Source organism: Apus apus, chromosome 12 (assembly GCF_020740795.1).
Source record: "Apus apus isolate bApuApu2 chromosome 12, bApuApu2.pri.cur, whole genome shotgun sequence".
In the NCBI taxonomy this organism is placed as follows: domain Eukaryota; kingdom Metazoa; phylum Chordata; class Aves; order Apodiformes; family Apodidae; genus Apus; species Apus apus.
In genome coordinates, this window is record NC_067293.1 from 10,817,314 (window position 1) to 10,841,664 (window position 24,351).

A 24,351-nucleotide genomic window follows, 5' to 3' on the forward strand; every position below is an offset into this window, starting at 1 on the left:
CCCCACCATCTCCAGGCACCACCAAGGCAGGTATCTAAATACTACTGCAGGATTCTGGGGATGGGCAGTCTGGCTGTGTGGACCAGCCGCAGGGGAAGTTCTGGACTGAGACTCATGCTCCTATCACTGCCAGTGCAAAAGCTCCTCCAGCCACAACATTTCCAGTGACCTAGCAGAGCCTAGAAGTGGTTAACAGTGAGCAGTTGTGCTGGTGTCACCAGACCATCTTGGGACAAAACCTCAATAGGTTTTGTTGGGGTTCAGCAGTCTCAGTACAGCTGGGATCCATAGTCTGTTTTGTCTTCTGTGGCAAGAACCCATTAGAATAGTTACATAACTTTGGAAGCATATTTAAGGAAACTGTTCAATCTGTTAGCTGAGATAGAGAAAATGTCACTTTTAGGACAGTTGCATACAGAGACAACTTCCATATTACTGTCATTGAAGGAGCTTATACGAATGTCACAGTACAGCCCAATGCTGGCAAGCAGGGCTGTCCTGTCTCTTTGTGGAGGATGAACATCTATATGAACATATTTCATCTAGGGAAAGGATGAGCAGGTACCCACTGTGTTAGCAGCCCTATACATTTTCAGGAGGTTGTTTTGGGTTTTTTTACCTGCATAACTAATGCAGACTCTACTTGACAGTGTTCTCAGATTTTCCTCAAAGCAGTGAGTGCCTTACACTACAGAGCAGCATGGAGCAGTCAGGCAAATATCCTAATAGGAAAAGATGCCACTTCTTTGTCTACTTCTTTGACTGTGCTGGAGAAACTTCATTTCCCATACCTTATAAATTATTCTTTTACTTTATTTGTGCCCAGAGATAGAATCACTTTTAATACATCACAACTAAAAATCTATCCTCACCCTGAAAATTGTTTTTTAAGATGTATATTTAAATATATGCAAGTTACATCACATATATATATATGCTTATATCCACATCATATTTATTAATGAATCCCATTTTGAAACAATTTTTTATTTTTTGTCAGCACAGTAACCCCTTGGCAATCAATTCTGTAATTTAATTACTCGTTGGGAAGAACAGTCCCTCCTTGTAAAAACTGTTGCCTAACATTTTCATTAGGAACTTTATTTCTCCAAGTAGAGATCTCCTAAAATCTCTACAGAAAAAAAAACAACAATTCATTACTCACAATTAACTTCCTCATCCTGCTGATAATTTTGCAGGCTCCTATTAGATCTTTACTGCAATCATCAGTTTTCCAACTCAGAAAGCTCTAGTCCAGTTAGTGTTTTCTACAAAGAGATGCATTTCATTTTTATGGATATTCTCATGGTCTCTGTGCTGTCTTCTCTAGGTCTCCTGCAGCCTTGCGGAGACAGAGTAAGCAGAATTATTTATAGTATACGTATTTACTACTGATTGATACAGCAGCATAATGACACATGCTGTTCTTTTCTCTTTGCCTCAGAAATAAAAATAAAATAATTCCACATTAGGAAATAATTACTCTGATATCATAGAATTTCTTTGTTTAGGTTTGGTTTTTTTCTCAGTGGCCATAGGTTTGGCTGTCCGATTTACCAGTTGAGGAAGAGGACCTGAGGCCCCAGTGAGAATATCAGAAAATCATTTATGTCACTGCTGTGCAGTGGAAGAAACCCCTTGTGGTTTTGACAGCTTTGAGCCCATGTAATCTATTACTGGCCCAGTGTGGGAGAAAGCCCCCACTAAAAGTCCCTTCAGGGGCCATAGGGAATTCTTTGGCTTTCCAAAACATGCCTGCAGGGTTGCAGTCTGTGCTGCTTTTGCCTCACTTGGAGGAAGACAATATGCATCAGTTTTCAGTACTACCAATATGGCATTTTTCATCACCATATGATCTATTTATAAATCCAAATCAAATTATCCATACATTTTTCCATGGCTTGAAAAAAAAGTAACTCTAATCATTGGAGCAGACCTATAAACAAGAAGATATGCACCACATGTAGCAGGACAATGAGGTCACTGGAACCAGCTACCTGGATTCTGCTACTGAACTGGCCTGGTTCTGTTCTTGCTGGAGTTGTCAGCTACTGGGAAATAATTAAACAAACAAATACAGATATACTCTCTCACACATGCATCTATAAATAGACATATTAATAATAATTTTAAAACCTTCTAAAGGATCAGGATTAACACAGGTGAGGAAGTGCTCATTATCAGGATCTCAGCACTTGGAGCACTCCATCTCCTGCCTGGCACACAGTCAAAACCAAGAATGCTGCCTGGGTAAGGTTTTCAGAATATTAATGGCTTTCATAGTCCGCACTGTTCTGGATTCATAACTTCTCTAGGAGTGGGCAGACACAGGGATTTCTCATTTAGCCATTTCTTTCACAACATCCAACCACATCCCCGGGCGCAGAGGTGTCGCACTCGGCAGGGCAAGCCAAGGGCAGAGCTGCTCCAGCCCTGGCAGGTCAGCACACCAGCTGCCTGCTCCTGCTCTCGGGAGGCACTGTTGGGAACAGGGGCACTTAATTATTTCAGACAGTTGCTGATGGTGTTGAAGAAGTACCTTTGGGCTGCCCAGTGAAACGAGATGTATGCGGCTGGGGCACGTGGTGTGTGGCAGTGGTGTCCCTGCCTCACCCAGCCAGCTCTGAGTGCTGGCACAGGAGCTGCCACCGGGAAAAAGGCTGAACCAGGAGTGAGGAGCAGCCTGATAAATGGTTTGCTTCTTGTTCCACTTTATGAAGGCAAGGCAGGATAAATAAAGCATCCATTTTGTTTGCAGTAGATAAGGGTCCTCTTCACAGAACACGAGATAGAAGCAGTGGTCTCTCAGGAGGAGCCACCAAAAGGAGGCAGGCAACCTCAGTCCCTGGAGATCCCAAACAAGGCACCTGGGTGGTGTCTGGGTATGTTTGTACCTACCTGGCTGTGCAGCCAGAGCACAAGTTGCAATTTCCTTTGCAATAATATATCAAGGTAAAAATACATATGTACAAATGAATACATTCATAAACACTTTGTTAATTCATGCATAAAATATGTTAATACAGATTGACAGGGTCAAAGCAGTACTCCCTCCTTCCCTGCTTCCCTTTCTGAAGGCAAAATATCAGAAATGGTACATTTGATTTCAAATTTTAACTACAGAGCTGCAGAGATTTCAGATGGCTGTGTTTTAAAACCCCAAGAAAATATTCCTCTCATTTGTTTTTCATGCTTGAGCCTAATGTGGTTTGAATGAGAGGAGCTATTAAACATACCAACTAATATATTTATTGTAATGGAAAAGAAATATTAAAGATAGATATTATAAGGAGATAACATATGATAGTCATTATAAAAAGAGAATTAAAGAGAAGAGATATTAAACCTGGTATCAAATGGGACGGAGGAATGGTATATACAAGTCAGGGATCTTTTGTTAACTCCACAGCAAATGTGGCTATATTCTGCTCTAGCAAGGAGCAGTAATAGCAACAGAAGGACACAAGTTCTTTACTACAGTTTCATAGTTCATTAATAATATCACAAGACTTGAAAAGGATTCTTTTTCCCAGGGTGAGAGGAAATTAGCTCCCCTGCTGCACTCTATCACAGTGCCTCTCTACTGCATCATTTTACATTTACTTCTCCTTCCCTCTCACACCTCTGGGGTAACCAAGCAAAGGTGGGTTTGGCAGATTTTCACACTGCCTCACAAGGGGCAGATAATCATGATTAAATTCCTCACTCCTCCAGCTCTACTTTTTTTACACAGTTTTTCTAATAATAATTGGATCATCCGAGAATTGGATCGTTTTTCCCCCTCACGTTTCTAGTAACCAGAATCACTCTCTCTTTTTTCCCCCAGCGTTAATCCCCTGGAGATGGGAAAGGTTTTCAGTTGTGGTTTTTCCCTCCATGTAAGATTGAACAATGGCTGGTAAGTTAGCTTTGACAGGTGTTAAAATATCTTGGAGCAGCCTGAACATTCGTATTGATTAACTAATACATGGACAGCGGTTTTTAGAACTGCTTTTCACTACGTGTTTTAGAAGGAAGTGAAGAAAATGTGCTACATTATCAATTTCTTTCTAATCCATTTTCATGTACTATACTCTGTGTTCATCTAGCTTAACTACTGAGCTGTCAAAGAGCAGAAAATAATGAAGAATGTAGCTATATGCTTATTCAGAAGATTGAATCTCACTGTTTATTGCAGCTATTTATTAATAATATAATTAGGCATAAATAACAGCTTATGTAAAACTTAATAAATTCCTGTGACCGTCCTAATTGATTGATTAATATTTTTCTACCATCCTGTTTGGTAGAAATGCCTTTTCAAAATAAAGAACCTTCAAATTTGCAATTATCAGTGTCCCTTTGCCTCATCACTACAGTTACGTAGTAAATAGAAGCCAAAAAAATTTTTTTTGTAATCCAAGTACCTGATTTGCTGTGCTTTATACCTCACTTTTGACAGTTTTCAGTGAACCTGTTCAGTGTACAAAGGATGCAAGTTGAGACCCTTTTAGGAGCAAAGCTGAAACTCATTCATCACAAATGCTTCAACATTGCATTAAATTCACAGCTGACAACAAGCCAAGGGGGCCTGATCCTCCTAATTTCAATTAATTCAGTCCTATTCCTCTAGATTTACCCTGCCATAGCAGAGCCATTTGCCCTTATTACTAGTAAATGGGCTAACACTGGACCTAGCATGAACTTACTACGTGAGCTTCAGAGTTCTACTAAAGAAAAACTTACGCCAAAGATTTAAAAAAGAGTTAGGAGAAAAAGATAATTCAGTGGGTGTTCACATTACACTAACATTTATTATATTTAATTGTATTTTTAAAAACAGACTTCACTTTGGAATACAATTACTTTTCCTACTTGTAATGTATAATAAAGTCAAGTCAAGGAAAAAAGATGAGAGAATGCTGGAAGAAGTTCTTTGGTTTTGTTTTCTTATATATGTGTGTATATATATATATTCAGTACATGTAGTTTTCCAGATAAGCATTAAATGGATGTACTGCTTTTCAGAATCCTTCACTTATTTTTACATTAGTTGAAGTTATGATGCTCTTAGCACAATTTGTGGTAATTTTGTTAATACTAAGCTTTACTGCATTATACTGTAAGTCTTTTGTCAAGTCTGAGGAGCCATTTGCACAATTTCGTCTAGAATTTTCAAAAATAGAATGTAAATAAATTTTCCACTGTAAAATAAAAAGAAACAATACAAGTGAGAAAAAAAAAATACTAAATCTAAGCCTGCTCAGGGTGTAGGAAGATCCTTCTTTAACCTCTGTCTGCAAATAAATTATCATACAGTGTGTCCTGGCCTGTGCACAGGGTGCCCAGGACAAAAAGAAACCTGCAATCCAGAGCATTGCCAGCAGTGGGAAAGAGGGGGATGGCTTAATCTACTTATTTTTATTAATCAATCTACTTATTTGTAAACTCTTAGTTCCATTCTTTCATACTTTATCCTAGGATAGTCAGCCTGTTTATCTTAGACTACACTGATACCTCAGACAAATCACTTGCATTGTCTTATCAAGAAGCTGTCCTAGGCCCTAGGCTACTGTTTACTAATAGGTACTATCCTCTCTTGACTGGGCATTATCAGAACATCAGTTTTCACTGGTCTGTCCTGATAATTCACCATAAAAAAAAAGACAGGTTATTACCCATAGCCAGGGCTTTCTGCTCCCTGCACTATATTCTTGATGTTCTTTCTGTATTTCTGTACATTCCTCCTGAGCATTGAACTGGAAAATAAAACTGAAGCTATTATTCCTCTCTATAAAAATAAAAATCTCACATGCTGAGTGCTCATCCAGCCTTCATAACTCTGCTTTGGTTTTTCCACATTGTGTGATTGGGTGCAAGAAAGCAACTCAATTATCTATTGGACTTGGACACTAATGAGGCCCAGTGCACTCTGAGCTAATTGGAAGGAGAGGCACAATGTTTTAATGATTGCAGTCCTACTATAGCTAAGAACCAGGATGGCAACAGAATTCGATGGTGCCACTATTTCTATGTTTTCCATTTTGTCCATTCTGGCATGCACATTCTTCCTTATTGTTACCTGGGGCTGGCTGCCCAAATAATGAATGTAATTTATTTAAGTTAGATGTTCATGAAAATGTCATGTCATTATATGTGAGATGTGGTCACTGAAATGACCCTCCTTCTGAGCAAAATTGTCCAGTCTGAGGGTTCCGTAAACAGAAAGACTAGTAGGCAACTGAATCAGCTGCAATACTCCAAATTGTCCTGGTCACACAGAGCTCCTGGAGTAATTGTTTCTACATCCTGTTTGATTTTTCTTGCAACTCTTGGAGCAGTGCAATTAGTAGCGATATGAACATTAACTGACCTAACCATTGAATCAGAAATGCAACCCCTGGAGAAGGACTGTGAGAATGACAACCCCAGAGGAAAACTCTGACATTTCTGTTTTGTGTTTCGACAAGCAGGTAAGCGAATGAAAACTGGACTGTGTCACCAAGTGTATATGCCCCATTAACAAGCTCTGGGGAAATATTTTCTAGAACAATCAGTGTTTCATGTGGCAAGGGAGCTGCCCTTCTGGTGAACTGATGGTTTTCATGCATTGTCAGGAAGATCTCCTGTTTATGCACTGCCAGGCTGCGTCCCATTCCCAGCTGTGTTCTAATACCTTCAGAAACACAATCAGCAACTATTCTTCTCCAGAGGAAAATGCCTGTTCTTTCACTGAGGTACAGTGGTTGTTGCTTATCAGAAAAAAAAAAAAAAAAAAAAAAAGGGTGCTAACAACCCATGCAATTTCTAAAATCTGGGAATTCTGACATTAACTTTTATAGCTTAACCCAGAAAGAAGAAACCTTAAAAAAAAACCCAAAACACCCAAATAAATGAAACTGTCGTTCTCTTTGAACTGTTCACATTCTATGTAACCTATGAAATAAGAACAATTGAAAAATAACTATATATAAATGAAGAGCTGAGCAAAACTAAGCTAAAGGTGTGACAGGGCCACACTGTCCCACACCTGGGGAAGGAGACAGAGCCAGGGAAATTCTTCATACTCAGGGGTGGACACAACCCACTGGCACCAAGCACAGGGGCAAAGACCATAACAATGCTCACTCCATTTTCCTCTCCTCTAGCAGAGGACAGGTTCAGGCTCTGAAACTCAAGACTTCTGTCACCATGGGGAACAAGGCAGAGAAAAAGCCAGGAGGAGAGGCTGGTGGTGACAGGCAGCAGCCAAGGGCAGCGAAGAACTGTTTTTCCACACTTCCACAGACCAAGGTGTTCCTGCTCCAGAATAGAGGTAGTCACAGCAGCAGGTGTTATGGTTTAAGCACAGTGACCATGGTATAATAAGATGGAAAATTTTGGTAGGTGGGTAAATGCAAAAGATCTGAGGCCTGGTTTGCTCCCAAGTTATATCTGCAATGATTTGTCTGCCCAGAGTAGTGCTCTGGGCCAAAAGTAGGAAAGAGTACTCCCTATCCTGCAATTGCTGTGTATGTTAGCCACCAGTTATCCCTGTTTGTTAGACCTAAACCAGAGAATTTAAAAGGAAGAGTCCATTGAATGTCCTTGTAGAGGTATGCAGGGAGAAGTCAAGCCTTTTTCCAGTGATGTTACAGAGCTCAGTCCATCACATTGATATACATTTATTCATTCAGCTTCAGCCAACTGGACAGGGAAAGAAAAGCCCCTATTTTCACATAAATCCTACTAAAACATCACAGGATTACAGCATCACCATAACTTCAGTGCACTATTCCAATTTCAACATAGTATTGTTTCTGATCCCCCCATAAGGAAGAAGAGATCAAGTTCAAAAGCACTCTTCTTATCTTTCACAGTGACTTTGTCTTATGCCCAAAGTATACATTCATTTAGCTGTTTTCTTCATAACCAAATGTAATTATTAAATAAAATCATTGTAATGGTGGGAATTCACTCATGGAGCTTATGGAATCAGAAGTGCAGTCATGCACAGAAAGCAAAAGCCAGTCTTTAGAGGTAGTTTCTCAGCTCCTGTTTCTCCTTCAGGTATTATCATCCCTAGGTTTCAATTCTCTCTGATTTTTTTTTTGCACTCTCTTTTAATAGAACTCTGGGATATTTTCAATTTATAAAGGAAATTATATTATAATCACAATTAATGGTAAAATATCAGGCTATTGGTCTGAAGGGGACCATCCATGGAACTGCAAACCCTGTCAGCACGTTTTTCTCCCTTTTCCCCCCCCCTCCCTTGAGCAGCACCTGGGCAGGCATTTTGTCCCTTAGATCTCCACCATCTGATGTTTTCAGCTGAACAGTTTTCACACTACTCAAAAGAGAGAGGCTAAATTTCAATGTATCAAAAGCACCTGGCTTTAGTAATATAACATAGGAATAAACTCAACTCCATTATTAAATTATCTTTGGACCACAAGACTGGATACCAAATTCTAATGTTGACACATTTTTATAGTCATAAGGACCAGAGTAAACGGGAGCCTGGAGCAAGTGTGTGTCCATAAACTCACTTACACAGGAAAACCAACCCCTATTTTTCTTTTTTTTCTGAAAAATGTATTAGTGTAGCATGTAGTTTAACAAACTTCAGCTGTCTAAGCCACGGACTTTGAGATCTCTGCTAGCAGGATCCTATCTATTACAGTATTTTAAGTAGTAGAGCTGAGATATCTCAAAATCAGGAGAGGAAGGTGGCAGTCTGCTGGCCAGGTTCCCTCAAAGAATGAGAGCTCTCTTCAAGGTCATCAGGCTTCCCAACCAAAACTTATTTTACTAAAGTCATGAAACAATAATAATGCTTTCTCCTTAGATTTTTTGGTATCTTTTCTCTGGCAGTTCTCAAGATGTGGGTGTAGGAAAGTCACAGTGACTGAGACAAAGGTCAATTCCCTGCTAATCCCAGCATAATCCAGGTTAGAGCAGCCCTGGGAGCAATGCTGTGCACCAGGGCTGCTCATCACCCTCCAGAAGCTGCATGTTAGTCAGGAATGGCCAATTCTTACTACAATCCAATCTGCCCTTCGGGGCAAGCACAAAAACAGGCATGTGCAGGGCTAAAAGAAGCTCTAGTTTGGGAATTCTGGCCTCACACAGACAGGCAAAATAGCAACAGGAAACCTGTGTGTGTGTTACTATCCAACAGGCCTCTTTCAGAAGAACAGAGCCTTTTGATTCCTAGGGGAAGGTCTCTAATAGTAAGCTGCAAATCTGTAAGAGCCTCTGGATCAGGCCTCATGAAAAATTATCTGCCCAAACAGATTTACTTGTAAGCTTACCCACCAAGCCAGATATTAGTCATGCTCAGCAGAAGCCTTGCAAAAATCTTAGCTCACTAGGCCCACATGACACTAAAGTAATTTGCAGATTCCACTGGCAACATTATTTTAGTGGTCACAACATATAAGGGCTCCCAACCCACCCCTGAAAAAAAGCCTCAGCCCATGTAGCTGTGGCTTCCTAGCTGGCAACATCAGCCATTTCCAGCCTTCCCTCTCTGTGAAGTACAGTTGATTACTATGTTGCAAATTTCCTAGCAAGTTCCAGTCCTTTCAGGTCTCATCTGTGCTTTTGCTCAGAGCCATCCACACAGTTTCTGTTCCCAAGACAGAAGGCCGGAGGCAGCATGGCAGGTGGCAAAAGTCTGGGGAACCTGCCATGGCCCCAGCACAGCACGGGACCTCCTGCTTGGTCAGAAGGGTCCCGGAATTTCCTTCCCACTGTCATGTGCAGGGTGCAGAGCATTTGTCACAGTGGCACTGACAGGGTCCAGAGGAAGGGATGGCCCAAAACAAGCAGCAAGTACCTTTCTCCCCCTCAGCAGTGCAAGGAAGAGGATGACCCATGGCTTGGGCAATTTTCCTTCCAGTTAAGCACCCTCTGGCTATGGGAGAACACTTGGAACAGATGCTCTTGTCTCACCAGCTTTGCCATTGCTCTGCCCTTTCCATATATGAAGTGTTACCTCTTGTAGCTGCCCTTTCTGTTTGGTATTCACACCATCAGCTTTAGGCACCTATTTTAGCTGGCTAATTTAAGAGCCTAGGTCTGTCTCATTGGGTACTAACAACAAGATGTAATTAAATGACATTTTCTACACTATATTAAACTCTTTCAGTCAAAAAAAAATCTCACTGAAAAATCAGGAAAGAAGTCCCCAGGGCTATAATTATCCATCTGCTTTCCCAGCAACTTTAGACAACTGCAAGGAATTTTAAAATAAATTCATACAGGATGCCTCCTTCTCTCCTGTCATTCATGACATTCACCAGACTATCTTTCATGTTGCCTTCTTGAAGAAGACAAGTATCATAGGTATTAGCAAAAGTGTTCCCAGCCAGCAATGAAAACAGCAAGCTCATGCTTTCCCAGAAGGCCTTTGGCTATTTACATGCTAACAGTGACCTGCTTTTCAGTGTCTTAAAGATCCAACATGGAGAGAAGATGGTTAACACTTTGAACAGCCAAAGGAAAACATACTTGCCAGCTGATGTAAAATTATAAGTAAAGAAATAGAAATTCTGGAAAGCCTAGGAGATCAAAGAGAGGAGGTTCAGTTTTTGGGAAGGCCAGTAAGAAAACTGGGTTTTTCTACCATCTAGATAGATTTTAACATGACCACAACATCCTTTTTTAAATTAAAAGCTATACAGAACTTGAGTTAGAGCAATTTGTTCCATTCACACAGGAAAGCATTAAGCGCCCCAATACTGCTTGGGGCGAAGCTGGAAGGCTGGGGAGGGAACAAGTTAACAAGTTTTGGGGAGTTTAAGAACAAGTTACCCAAATAGCCGTGTTGCCTCTCCGCATCAACTAGGGAGGCAAGCCCTATGGCAGCTAGCCAGGGTGGCTACCTAAGCTGGGCAGTGGCCATATTCCCTCCCAGGAGCAGCCCCAAGCTCATCAAGAGCAAAGAAACCACTGCCCTGGGAACGGAGCAGGAGGTTTGCAGGAGCAAACTCAAAAGACTGAAGCAACCAGAACTGGGTCACTGACATCTAAGCACAAAACTGCTAAATCTGAAAACGCTTCCATTTGTTCAGTGCCAAGCACAGTGGAGTCCAGGTGTTTAAATTCAATTCTTTAGACAATAAAGATGACAGCAGCTACAATGCCCCAAAGTTCCTTTCAGCTTTCAACACTATACACATATAAGTTTCAAAAAACTTCAAAAATAGAAACTGTGCCTCATTTCCTATTATGCTTTAGGGTTACAAATACCCACTCACCTTCCAGCAGCGTCTGCTTCTTAGAGCTGCATTATATCAGGCTTATGACAGTGGGTGATCATTAATCTTTGCTTTTTGGTTACTTAGCTCTTGTTCCAACCTAAGTCAATGCAGATAATTTGTTGCATGAATACACAAGTATATCAAAATTAAGATTTGAACAGCACTCACTTGACATCATTATACTAAAAGTTTTACCACTTAGCTGCAAACACAACTGGGAACATAAGTTATAAATAGATACTTAAATGTACCTATCAACTGAGGTTAATCAAAAATCATGAAAGATAAGACATTACCTTTTGGCTCAGGATGTAAAAGCCTTCCAGTTATTTGAAAGATAATTACCTTCTCACTTATCTTTCCCATCTCTTTGCTGTATGCCTCTCCAAGGGGTGTGCAGTGACATCAGACCATGCAGCAACTGCTGAACTTCCTTTGCACAACTTTCTAGGCTTAATTGCAGCCTATAAAAGCATTGGGGCTGCTGCCACCTATAGACAAGTGCTAAACACAATCATGAATTTGTTACTGGGGAAATGGATGTGCAAATCAACATGAAATATATCTTTAATATTCCCACATAAACATATTGTTCACCCCATCATTCTTAATGCTAGACTTTCTGCTAATGAGCTACATTCAGTGCTTGTCAGAAGCCAGAATCTGCTGGACTATCCACCACCTCACATACTGGTCCTTCTGTTGTCAGAGCTGATGAAAAATAAATTTCAGTAGCATATTGGTCACTATGCTCAGCATCTTTAATCTGTAAAGATAACAAATATACTGTGTTTTAGCTCTCTCAAGTAATTAAACTTTGCTTTATATTTAAACATGCCTGACTCTTGTTGTCTAAGGACTTAGCAGGACAATGTAACATTTTTGATTGACATAGTAGCTGGGCATATATTATCTAAAAGTACATTGCAGCCTCTCAGAAAAAAATAAAAAATCAACTAGTGTTGAACAATAATGCAAGAATCCTGTCCTTTTTTGCTTGCACATTATACCTCTGTCATCTAAACAATTGCAGAATGCAGCCATTTACAAGATGAAATAAATGTAATTCTCAATATTACTGCAAGACAGCACTAGAATAAATTTCATTATGGTTTTCACTGCTGGTATTTCTGTAATGCAAAAAAGTGATGAATGAGTACCTACTTCGTATAAATCATTGTAGGATTATCTGGAATCACTAAATCTAACTCTTTTTAAAAAGAATTTTTCAAAATTTTATTTTCCTTTTCCATACATATTAGGGAGTTAGAATTCTAAATGACTGCTGATCTTCATTCCTCACTCCTCTCAGATGCTGAGTATCTAATACTCTATGCAGGTTCTTGGGATCTGAGGCCACTGTAACATCTGTAGAAAGAAAAACTGAAATATCCCAAGTAGGACACACAGAATCCCAAACTTCACAAACCAGAGACCATGTTTAAAAAAAGGTCCTTCTTCTTTTGTCATAGAACAGAGAACTGGCAGATGGTGTGACCCATTTCCTGAGACAAGAATATACCTCTCTCAGGTCAGAGTTATTCTCTCAGGTGTGAAGAAGAGATCTTAAAAAATAATAACAACAATTGAGACAGATTAAGAGAGTACTTTAAACATGCTGCAGACAAGATTTCTTTGTTTCAAATATAAAGGTTCGAGAAATCACAGGCTTCCAAGCTCTCTGAAGAACACTGAAAAGGAAAGGAAATAATGAAATGTTTCATCTTCCAGTCCTTCTGAAATGGAGATCGGTTCAGCTATGAATAGCTTCACTTTCCCCCCACTGCTGGAAACATGTCCTGCCTGTGGCTTATTCTGAAAGAGCAAGGCAAGACCACCATGACAACATTCTCCTAAAGAGTTTATTTGGTGTGTGCTTGTAACAACACATCATTGCACAGTCTAAGTCAGAAAATAAAGGAGCAGGAAAATAAATTGAGAAAGTTACTCAGAGAGTACATGGCAAGGGGTAAAATACTTGTAAAGCTACAAGGCAAAGGGTAAAAGGAGCACCCTGATCTCAGAAGCTAGAAGCACTCCATTCCCTCTCCAGACAAAACATATTCTACCTGTGTGGCTTTTGGCCTGTCATAAGCTGCTTCCAAGAGGGTCTGCACCTTCCTGGCGCCGTCTCTGTCTCAGCAGCACATCAGCACTCCAAGGACTACATCCCATGCCAAATCGCATGTGCCTGATGACTGATCAGACCTGTCAACCTCAAAGCTCACCTGCCACCCCAGAGCCGTGCTCATCCAAACCCCACACCTTTGCAGTGCATTTCCATGCAAGTTTATTTATTTTGGGAAGTATTAGGAGTATCTTAAAAATTACACTAAAAGTCAGTAAATGCATAATGTTGCTTATGAGAAAGCCCTAAAGTTCTTCAGCAGCTGGAGTTTTGCTCTTTTATAAACATGCATCTAGTTTCTTCCGGATTAAATCATGCTTTTTCCTATTGGCAATCACCTTCTACCATGCAGCTATGACAAAATTAATTCCTTTATCCATATACTAAGCATACCTACAGGTCTGAGTCATTAACAGCACCATATGCTCAGTTTGTGCAAACTCAATTTGGGTTAAATGCCATATTCAGACATTTCCCAGCACCTCCACTTCAATGAAATACTAGGGGCATCTTCTTTATAAATATTTTAGGCATTTTAGGGATATAGGCACCCACCTCATTCGTCTAGTACTTTATTGTCTGATATGTTCTCAAGCTCCTCTTTACTCCAGCTGCACAGTTATAAGAGTTGGAATTAATTTTGGGGGCTCTCCACAATAATAATAAAAGTAGTATTTGCTACCAGAACATTTCAGGCATGTTCTAGCAGATTCCTAAGATTCTTCTTGTTGCAAAGCAATAAAAATTGGCTTGAAAAACCACTTTAAGGCCTCCTACTTTGTGTGCAGGTTTTCTGCTGTGACATATCTAGCAAGTTTGGGTAGGCTTTGAATGACTGAAGTTTCCAACATCCATCAGATGAAACCTGTTGATGATCTGCTTGGTACAAAAATCACTGCATTCACCACGGGAACCAAAAGAATATGTAGCAGAGTTTCCTGTTTATGAAGGCAAGCTAGGAGAAAATAGTCCAGATGTGGGCTTCAGTCCTTTATTCTTTGATCAGTCTAGTCTCCTGTTGGTTTAAAAAGCAATTTCAGTTATTTAGAAAACAGAAAATCAAGCTGGAATTGTGGAATATGTTATTTGACTACAAAGCAGCTGGCCACACAGTCAAAACATCTAGAAAATAATTAAATTAATACAGATTTTTTTAATGGAATAAATTTTATACTGCTTATTTCATAATAACAAGCAGATAACTTTACTGGTAACAGTGGGATTATGTGAAGTTTGTGAATTCTATCTAAATATATATATATATATATAGTTTTAACGTAGTGTATTGGTTAGGATTAATTACCGTTAGTTTTCTATTCCAGGGGCTGGTATCCTGCCTGCTTCACACCTACTGTCTGGAAACAGAAGCAACCCCAGAAAAATCAGTTCTTGCCCAAGAGAAAAGAGGTATATCCCTAGGAAAAAAATGCAGAAAGCAATACGTTGATGTAAATCCCCCCTAGATAGTGTAGCTCAGAGAGGGAAAAAGATCATGACAGAGCGGATATAACAAAGCAGGAATCGTTTCTCGAGAATAAAAGAGATGTATTTAGATTAGGCAAAGTGGAAGAAAAATATTTGCAGATAGAAAGCCTATCAACTTGAAAGGAAAAGCCACAAACTGTGGGCTTAATTATAGATATAATTCTCAAATGAAGCTTCTCAAAGTTACAGCTAAAGTGCAATAAAAGAACCCCAAAGACTCTTCCTCAACGTCTTCAATTATTAAGCCACACAATGTGTTTAAAAGCACTAAGTGTCCCTCCATTTTGCTGTACAAATGGTATATTTGCAGGAAAGGCAGGGATTGAGTAGCTATCACCCAAGTGGTAGAGTGGGTCCTTCTCTGACAGATATAAAGCATATTGGAAAAAGAGAATGGTTAGGAGAGCACCAGCTTGATGCAGAAAAATGTGAATACCATTGTATTAATCCTGTAGCTTTGTCCTCAGAGCTACTGTAACAGAGGGAGAAAAATGCAGTAAGAAAACTGAATAGGACTAGGGACCTGTGACTACATGAAAAAACCCCACCAAGTTTCACTTGTAAGATTTATCAGCACAGCTACTGAGTAACCGTTTCTAGCAACTTTATTGCAAACTGTGCGATATTGGATGTTTTTCTCAAATGCCCAGTAGCTGAAGGCATGTACCCACAGGAGGATCCCAGGGTTCAGCACAGGAAAGAACAAAATGCAACTCTGCTCCTTGGGATTGCACAGAGCTTTGGAAAATATGGTTCATCTAGCCTTGGGGCTATTGAGTACAGAAGTGAAAATAAAAAAAGAAAAATATAACATTGCTTAAAATGTCACCTGGAGTCTGCAGACTTGGCTCTGCGTGATGCTACTAACACCATGACTACAATGTGATATTTTCTTCATCATGGACAAGATGAGACTTGTTAAAATTTTACCTAAAATTTAACACATAGATAATGAAACAATCAAATCACGGCCTCTAACGTATCTTTGGAAATGCATTGTGGGTTGGGTTTTGTTTTGGTTTTCTTTTGCCAAGGTCTTTTCATGTTAATTAATAACAGTGAGGAGCACCTTGAATCAGAGGCACCTACATCTCTGTGCTCCCAGTTGGGCAAGACAGAGTGTTTCAGTGCTAATGGGCTTCAAATTTTGGGAATTAACTACCTTAACCCTTAATTTTTTTTCCATTTTCTTAGTATGTAATTGCATTTAATTGTACATTTTGAGCAAATACACATAATCACATCGTTATGACATGTAATTACCTAATTGTGATGTATAATTAAGTAAATAGCACAAGAAATTGTGCAGGACTTAATAAATTTGTTAAAAAGAAGTTAATCTTCTCTGCAGCTGACAGAAGGTGGCATTTTCACCTCTAATGATCATAATTTAATATCTTCCCTAATTAGCAGGCACTCTGCAGGCATGTCCAGAATATCCACATTCAGGAAAAACACTAGGTGATGACATCTGTGACTTTTTATATGTATTGATATATATTTGCTATATGCAAAGACAAATATCTTTATGTAGAACTTAATGACCAGTTGCTATGGAAAATGTATTATCAGGAGAATCCATACAACAGTATATATAGCTTTTAATACAACATTTAATAGCTTCTGCTGACAACCTTAAAAATCCACTGATCTTTTTATCAGCATGGCTCAAAGCACATTATCATCTGTTAATGCAGATACAGATGATGACATATAATTGTTACCTCTATTTTAAGGGAGAAGTTGCAGGTCTCACTGCAGGTGAGTGACCTCTCCACAGTTCAGCACTCAGTCTGTAGTTTGGTTTCACATTAGGCAATGATAAGGCTGAGCCCACAGAAGTCAGGTGAAGGTTTGCCACCCTCATGGCAAGATCTGCAAAGGCAGGATCTAATGTGCTTCTACCAAGAAGAACAACATGTTTAATATCGCCAGGAGCTTCTGCTTCTGGTATTGTCCCTGCCACTATTTGGGGTAGTGACACCATTACTGAATGCTGTTTTCTTGTTAGGAAAAACTTGCAGTTCAGGAGTTGTTCTTCTGTGGAAACAGACTTCACCTTGGCAAGGGAGTTTTATTTTTATCATAGTTGAGGGGTTTTGCTGGCCTGGGAAAAGTTTGTGAATTAACCAAAGACACACATACATTTTATATACACCCTATGAGACTGACACGTGTCCATCGCTCCTCACACCTCTGGAGAGGTTAGCTACATAATACTAGCAAATAATAAACCAAACAAGTCCCTTTCACATGATATAGAATTTAATTTTCTGAATAGGCAAACAACATGGGGCTGAAAACAAATGACTGGTGAAATTTAAGACATGTTCTTAAGACATTAAAAAGGTTTTTTCCATGTTTTTTTGTTTCCACTTTTCCTCCCTGGCATACAATACAGTCGTGTCCAATGTGCCAGATTAGGGTCTGGCAACATTCTCAAGGTGGTCTGCAAGACATGTTTATGAAAGACTTACCCAACTCCCTTAGAAAATTTGCAGTGACATCAAGGCAAGCTCTATAATACAGTAATGGTTTATAAACAGAGTTTTCTACTTACAACTCATTAGTAAAGATCAGACAAATACATCTTTTAGTAACTTCTCTTCAGTTTGCACTGTTGATAAGGACAGTGACTTTAGGAACAGTTTATTCATACCCAGGCTTTGGGAGCTTTATGCTCTTCATGTTTCCCAAAGACAACAAAACTCCATATTGCCCAGAAATAAATTGAATCCACACATTTAGGAGCTACTCTCTATAAACAGTATCTTTCATTTAGCAAATATTGTAGGCAGTAAGATCAATATGGGTTGAACACTGAAGAAGTGATTTAGAAGATTGCTGTAAGCAGAGTAGATATACACATAACATTTGACAGCAAATACATGACAGAGAAACAACTGACAAACAGAAAGCTCTTTTTTAAGGCATAAAAAACAGGTTTTGTTTCTCCCTCTTTCATTACAAAAATAAACTGCAACTGAAAAATAGCCTCAATTTAAAAAAAAAAAAAAAATTAATTTGGCAGTGCGTACTTAACTTAGAGAGGAAAATCAGTGTGTTACATACACACTCTGCAGCTATCCTAACAAAAACTGACACCTCATGAGAGAGCATGTAATGCAAGTTGTTGGGAAAGTGTCTGAACATGAGAATGAAGAAAGAAAGAAAGAGAGAAAAGAATCTGAAGTGACAGTAAGAATGTTACAATCAACAAAAACACAGGCTGAAACTCACATTTGCTTTGGCAGTTTCCAGTTATCAAAACTTGACACCTTCTCTCTCACACCAGTATCCCAGGGAAAAAATAATTAGCACTTCAAACACCTTCACCCACGCCATCAATCACAACATCTATAGACAACCCCTCTTTATCAAATGTCTTTAATTTTTTTATTTTTTTTTTTTTCTTAATGGTATTACTCAAACCAGTTTATATTTTTGGGGAAAAAAGACACAACATGTAAGTCATCTGAAAAAGAGAGGGATGGTCACATATCAATGTGGTGTTATGAAAATGGAGCTTTCCATTATTTTGGAATAGACCCACAGCAGTCACAGGAAGAATTTGGCAAGAACAGTTCATATAAATATCCATCTTTAAAAAAATAGGGGGGGGCAAGGAAAATGGACAGATTCTGCAAAGAGTCTTTCTAGCTGGGTTTGGGAGCAAAAAGCTTAAAGAATTTTATACAAGCAATCAAAAGCCATTTTCTAGACACTGGGCTAACTGGTCTTTTGTTTGACAGAAACACTTTCAAAGACCAGAATTAATCCAGATTTGTTGGTTTAATAAAGAACAGAATCCAGCTCACTGATTTAATGCACTAGATTTACTGCTATGTTCTGGCCATGTGAAGAGCTGTAAATTGGATTAAGTGAACATGAGCAAGTCAATAAATGCCAGAAAGCAGGCAAGATATCAGTAAATCCACATCAAAACATTAAAAATCACTGCAAAGTGTCTTAACCAAAAGGCAGGGACCCTCCTTTTACACATTTATGTAATTTTTGTCTATATTTATACCTGCCCAGCTGTAAACAGTATTAAATCAGGGAGTTCCACTTAACACTAGCTTTTGAGACAGGTAAGTCTACACCAGCTCCATTCAGTTCTCTCCTCAAAAGAACAGGATCCTCTTCACCAGTTTAGAGAGGAGGGACAGTGAAAGGAATGCACAGAGCAGGAGAAGGGGGATTGCTGAAGGAGAGCAAATGAGGAATGAAGAAAAAGGTGTGGACTGGATAGAGAGGAGAGACGTGCCTAAGAAACCTGTTATTACCCCATCTGGTACTTCAGCACCTTTGCAAGTTGACAGCACTGACAACACTTTTTGCCTTGGTTTTTGTGCTTATAAAACTAGGTGACCCCACGGTCAGAGCAAACGGAGAACCTCAGCTGTGAGCCAACATGGCACATCCTTGTCCCAGAGAATGACGGTGTGGCCCCTTCTGATCAGCCCCATGGACACCAGTGATACACCCTGCACGAAGACATGAAGCCCCCTTCTCTATTCCCTGGGGCAGACCCTTCTCTCTGCCATAAATCACCTATATTAGCACACCACTTTTTGCATAATTGATTTCAATTCATCCTTGCCAAGAGATCTGTTAATAAAATACACAATCCCCTGTGGAGAACGTTGCCTGATCTCATTCTTGTCTTATCTTCCTCCACAAAGAATTGGTTACATTTACGATCTATCACCACTTTACCGTTACTGTAACAGTGTATTTTTGATCCATCCATGATACAGAATTTAACAGAAAAGTATGACATTTGTTGCAAAAAGATAGGGAGAGCTCTAAAATGTCACAGTTAACACTGAATTGAATTGCCTTGTATGCAAGTCCAAATCCTTTTTAAGGGAAACAACTCTAGATGTCCAATGTGCCAAGCCTTCTTTGTAAGTGCAGCTTTCCCCCCATGACCAGATACCCAGAGAGCACCAGCTCACACAAACACTCATTTTTTCTTTCTCCCTAAGCACAGAGGTACAAGGTCCAGCAACAATCACTATCTGCTCAGTCCTTCCCTATTTTAAGGTGTACAATTTCACTGCAACAACCCACAAAGCTACTTTTAGTGGTAGGTTCCTATTCTTTTGCAGTCCATACACATCTGAGACACAGCAGTGTGGAGACTGGCTAAAATTAAAAAAAAATATCCTTTTCCTCAATCGAGTGAGGGAATTGCAACTCCTGCATAAATAGCAAGGCAAATTTCAAATAGTCTCACAATTTCTCATGGTGTGACTCCCTAAATTTAGGAGGAGTTTGGCCCTCTGAGGTTTCTTATGCACAAATCAAATTCACATTTACAAAACTAACCTATTGATTGTGTCTCTCAACTATACATTTCATTAGATAAAATCTTGTTCTTATCAGTGACAGCAAAACAGACATCTTTTTTTGTGAGGATTTCTAAACACAATTAATCTGTGTTTAGACAGTTACATAAACCTCTGGATTTAGGCAGCATGAGCATTACCAGATCCAGACAAAAATAATCCGTATTTTTTTGCCCTGTGGTCATATCCTCCAGAGTGCTCAGGATCCTGCTCTGAACATTCCTTTCTGTATTTCTCTTTACTTGGTTTGGCCTTGGCTTGTCTCACAGCTAAAGGAATCAGTTAGAAAAGTATGTTTGAACTTTTTTATGCCCTCTGAATTTTTTATGCTGCTCTCCAAGTTTTCTTAATCACCAACATTGTCTCTGTACATGCAGGTGTGTGACTGAACACCAAGCACTTATGCTGCCTACAAAGGACCTTTCCAGGGATCCAGCAGTTTCATGGAATAAACAGGAAATATTAGTTCTGTATGAAAGTCTCCAAGGCATCAAAAGAAATCCATAAGGAAAAGCACATTTACTGCTGAATAAAATACAAATATATTTTGTATATACTAAAAAATAGGTTGGAAAGAGTGTTATGTACTGATCCTTCTCCTTGACTTACACATGCAGTGTTAGGTATTTACTAGCAATGGTACCTTTTTTCCCTTAAGTCTCATCAAAGATGTTACTACAGGTGGAAAACAAGAAGAAAGCCATTGATCCTTAACTCTGATGCTAAAGCAGATCCCAAATAAATACCCATTTCCCACTGAAAATGCCACTCCTGTTCCCCACTCAGTAAGTGCCTTTAATAACTGTGTTAGAAACTCAGTAGAACACTGTGAAAACTCAGGATCTGGCTCAGGCTACAAATAAATGTTTTAAAGATTATTAAACTATTTCATGCAGTTCACACATTTAAAAAATAACTTAGTATCTTAATCGTTCACATTATCTGACATTCCATGCAAGGTTTGTTGAGGACAGCATTAAGTGACAACTGCAGAAGGGATCAAAGCAGCCAGGATGAGGAATAAGCACACCCATTGCTCACAGGCTACATCATCACATGTAAATGAAAACTTCATAATATTTGTATTCTTAAAAACTTGTTAGATATTCAGGACATGGGATGGAATAAAATTATACTGTCTGCTAATTAGCAGATCGTTTACAAATCTCAGAGCCCTTTTCACTCCAGTGACTGTCTTGGCAAATACAGATACCAGCACAGACTTCTTTTTCTATGCTTCTCTCCTTTATCTAACTTTGCCTTTCATGGGTTCATTGAAGCAATGTTTTGTAATAGTGTCAAATTAGTAGAAAACCTGAGGTATAGCAATTTGACAATGATATAGTTGTCATGATGGTTCTACCTTTGGCTTGTACCTACTCAGGCATAATTAGAATCAAATATCTACCTCTCAGCGTTTCTCCTGGGCTCATCCAACTCTGAAAGCTCTCAGGCCATTAAGGCATATCAATTAGTAATGATTTTTTTTCAGCCCCCAGCAGCCATTGAAGCATACATTAAAGGTGATATCTGCAGTCAAATATTTAATGTGCACATCTGAGACTATCTACTTTGATTAAGAGAATATTATTAGGGAAATTCATTTGCTTAAAGTTTTATATCATGGCTATTAAAAATACTTTATTTGCTGAACAAATGTCCAATGAACACTCCCATATCTGTTAAGTAATACTAATTGCACATAGGTTTGGAAAACAGAAGAATCATTAAAGGATAAATGAGGCTGTGCAATAGCCCAGAAGAGTTAATGTTAGCACTTCCCAGGCCACTTTTACAATCTTCTTAGTAGGACCATTTTTAACTGAGTCATCATGGCCCGAGGAAAGTTACTTCCATTTTTTTACTGTATCTGTCCAATTGAGTAGATGTCACAGAAGCAGCTCATTCTGAGCACCAGAATTAGAGGCTGTCACATTCCTCATAGCTGAGCTAAGCCCATCCAGTCAGGACAGCAATTCTTTTCATGTTCACCATCATTTTCAAGCCTGATAGTCACTTAACTCAAAAATTAGTTACTGCAAAGCAAATGTAGTTAACAGCATGGGCACGTATTTAGTGTTAAGATGGTACCAGAGCAGAACAATTCCTGTATGCGAGAAGCAGGGATACAGACTCTTCTCCAAACTGCTTTAGGAATTGTGTTAGCTTGTTCCTTGATTAAATTCAGGTAATCTTGGCATCAATTTAGTCTTCACACAGCTTTTTTTATAAATACATGCAAATAATGTCTAACTTAAGGTGAGCACAAGCAGCAGAAAGGTTACCTCAGGCTTTAAAACAGGCTTTTGTGAGAGATGGATTTAAATATAAAAACTGAGGAAAACAGGAGAAAAATGCTGACTTTGCCTCACAGTGAAGCCAGAAACTTTTTATTTCAGTTTGCATCCAACTGGAAATCTACCTTATGGTTGCTGTTCAGTGTCTGCAGTCTTGTTTTACTGCAGGTCCTGGCACAGCTCATCCTGGGGCATTTCACAGTATACTAATGGCAGTGAAAAGAGGAGGCTTCTTGAAAACAAGAAGAGAAACCAAAAACATGAAAGGCTGGGGCAGTTCCTCTGTATCATGGCTTTTCAGGCTCTCCACTGAATTCAAAACTTCTGCGCGATCTACTTTGACCTTTCTTCCTATATTTATTTATAAACATACAAATACACTGCTCCTGATGGAAAATATCACAAACTGAAGAAATGCCAGAAGCAGATCGAAATCACATTTAATCCTGGTAGCCAGCAAGCATGTGCTTTACTATGAAACTATAGATGCAATTGAATTTGCCACTCTTTGAGTGGCAAAGGCTCCCACTCCTCCTTAAGCCATGTAACCTCTAATGATTTTTTATACAAGCATATACAAGCATAATGATTTTTATACAAGCATAAGATTAATTGCCAAGTTTTTATCCTACTGTTATGCCTGTAAAATTGTTTCCACTCAAACATGCTTGATATCATTTAGAAATCTTGGGTCAAGTAAAGGTGAAGCAGGTTGGAAATGCCATACACAACATTCACTATTGCCCTCAGCTGCCAAGAAACTTCTTGCAGAGTAGCTGACCTGATAATGACTCGAAACATTCGCATAATGCTTTAATTATCTGTATAATCTCCCAACAAGTCTGACACCAGGTTTCTCAGCAGGTGTTTGCAGATTCCCTCTCAGCTAGTTAATGCACTACTTATTTGAGTCTTAAGGTTTGATCCCGACACAGATCACATACTTGGTATGACTCTTTCAAAAGAGACCTTCCTGCTCAGCCACTGCAGTCCTTCCTCCACGCTGGGCATGCCTGGCCAGCCCCATTTGCCTCTCTTCTCCAGGAGTCACATGTGACTCACAAACTCAGTGAGTATATGCATACTAGAGAGCAGCACCAGATGATGCAGAATGAAAGCATACGTAAGAAACAGATTTACAGCTTGAATTTTACAAGCCATGATTTTTGCAAATTGTAACAAAAAATAATAGAAAACTTGAACCAACACTTTAATACTTCACTGCATTGCTCACACTTTGATATTAAAGCTTCCTTCCTGCTGTGAAAAAAAAATAAATAAAAGATTTCCAGAACAGAGAAAGAAATGTAGTTCAGTCAAAATGCCAAATAATGTATCTAGCCTTATCTGCACACATATACATGCAAGAAATATCTCCCACCCAGGCAACAGTGTCCACATCCCCATTCCCTTTTGCAGCTATCAGTCACGTTTGACCTTTGGTTCAGACCTAAAATCTCCCAACCCATTCGTTCTATCTTAAGAGAAGCTTCTTCAGGGAAAGAGATGATAATGTATCTGTAAGGGCTCACTCTTTGTACATTTGGAGGGGGGAAGTGCCAGCATGACAAATTGCTCCTGTTCAAACCCATCAATTCAAAACAAGCATCTGGAAAACTTGACAAGAATACTCAAATGACCCTTGTGTTCTGACAGCTGGAAAAGAGAAAGCTCTGTGAGAGGAAAGAATGTGCTCAAACTTTTTGCCTAGATAAAGGAACACATAGAGTTTGAAATATTTTTCTTCAAAGCCCATTAAATTAAACTTTCAGTGCAAAGTATGATTCATACAGGCAACTATGTCTACACTCACAAATCTGTGGTCAACACCAGCAGAGGCTGGTCATGGTGATGGGCAG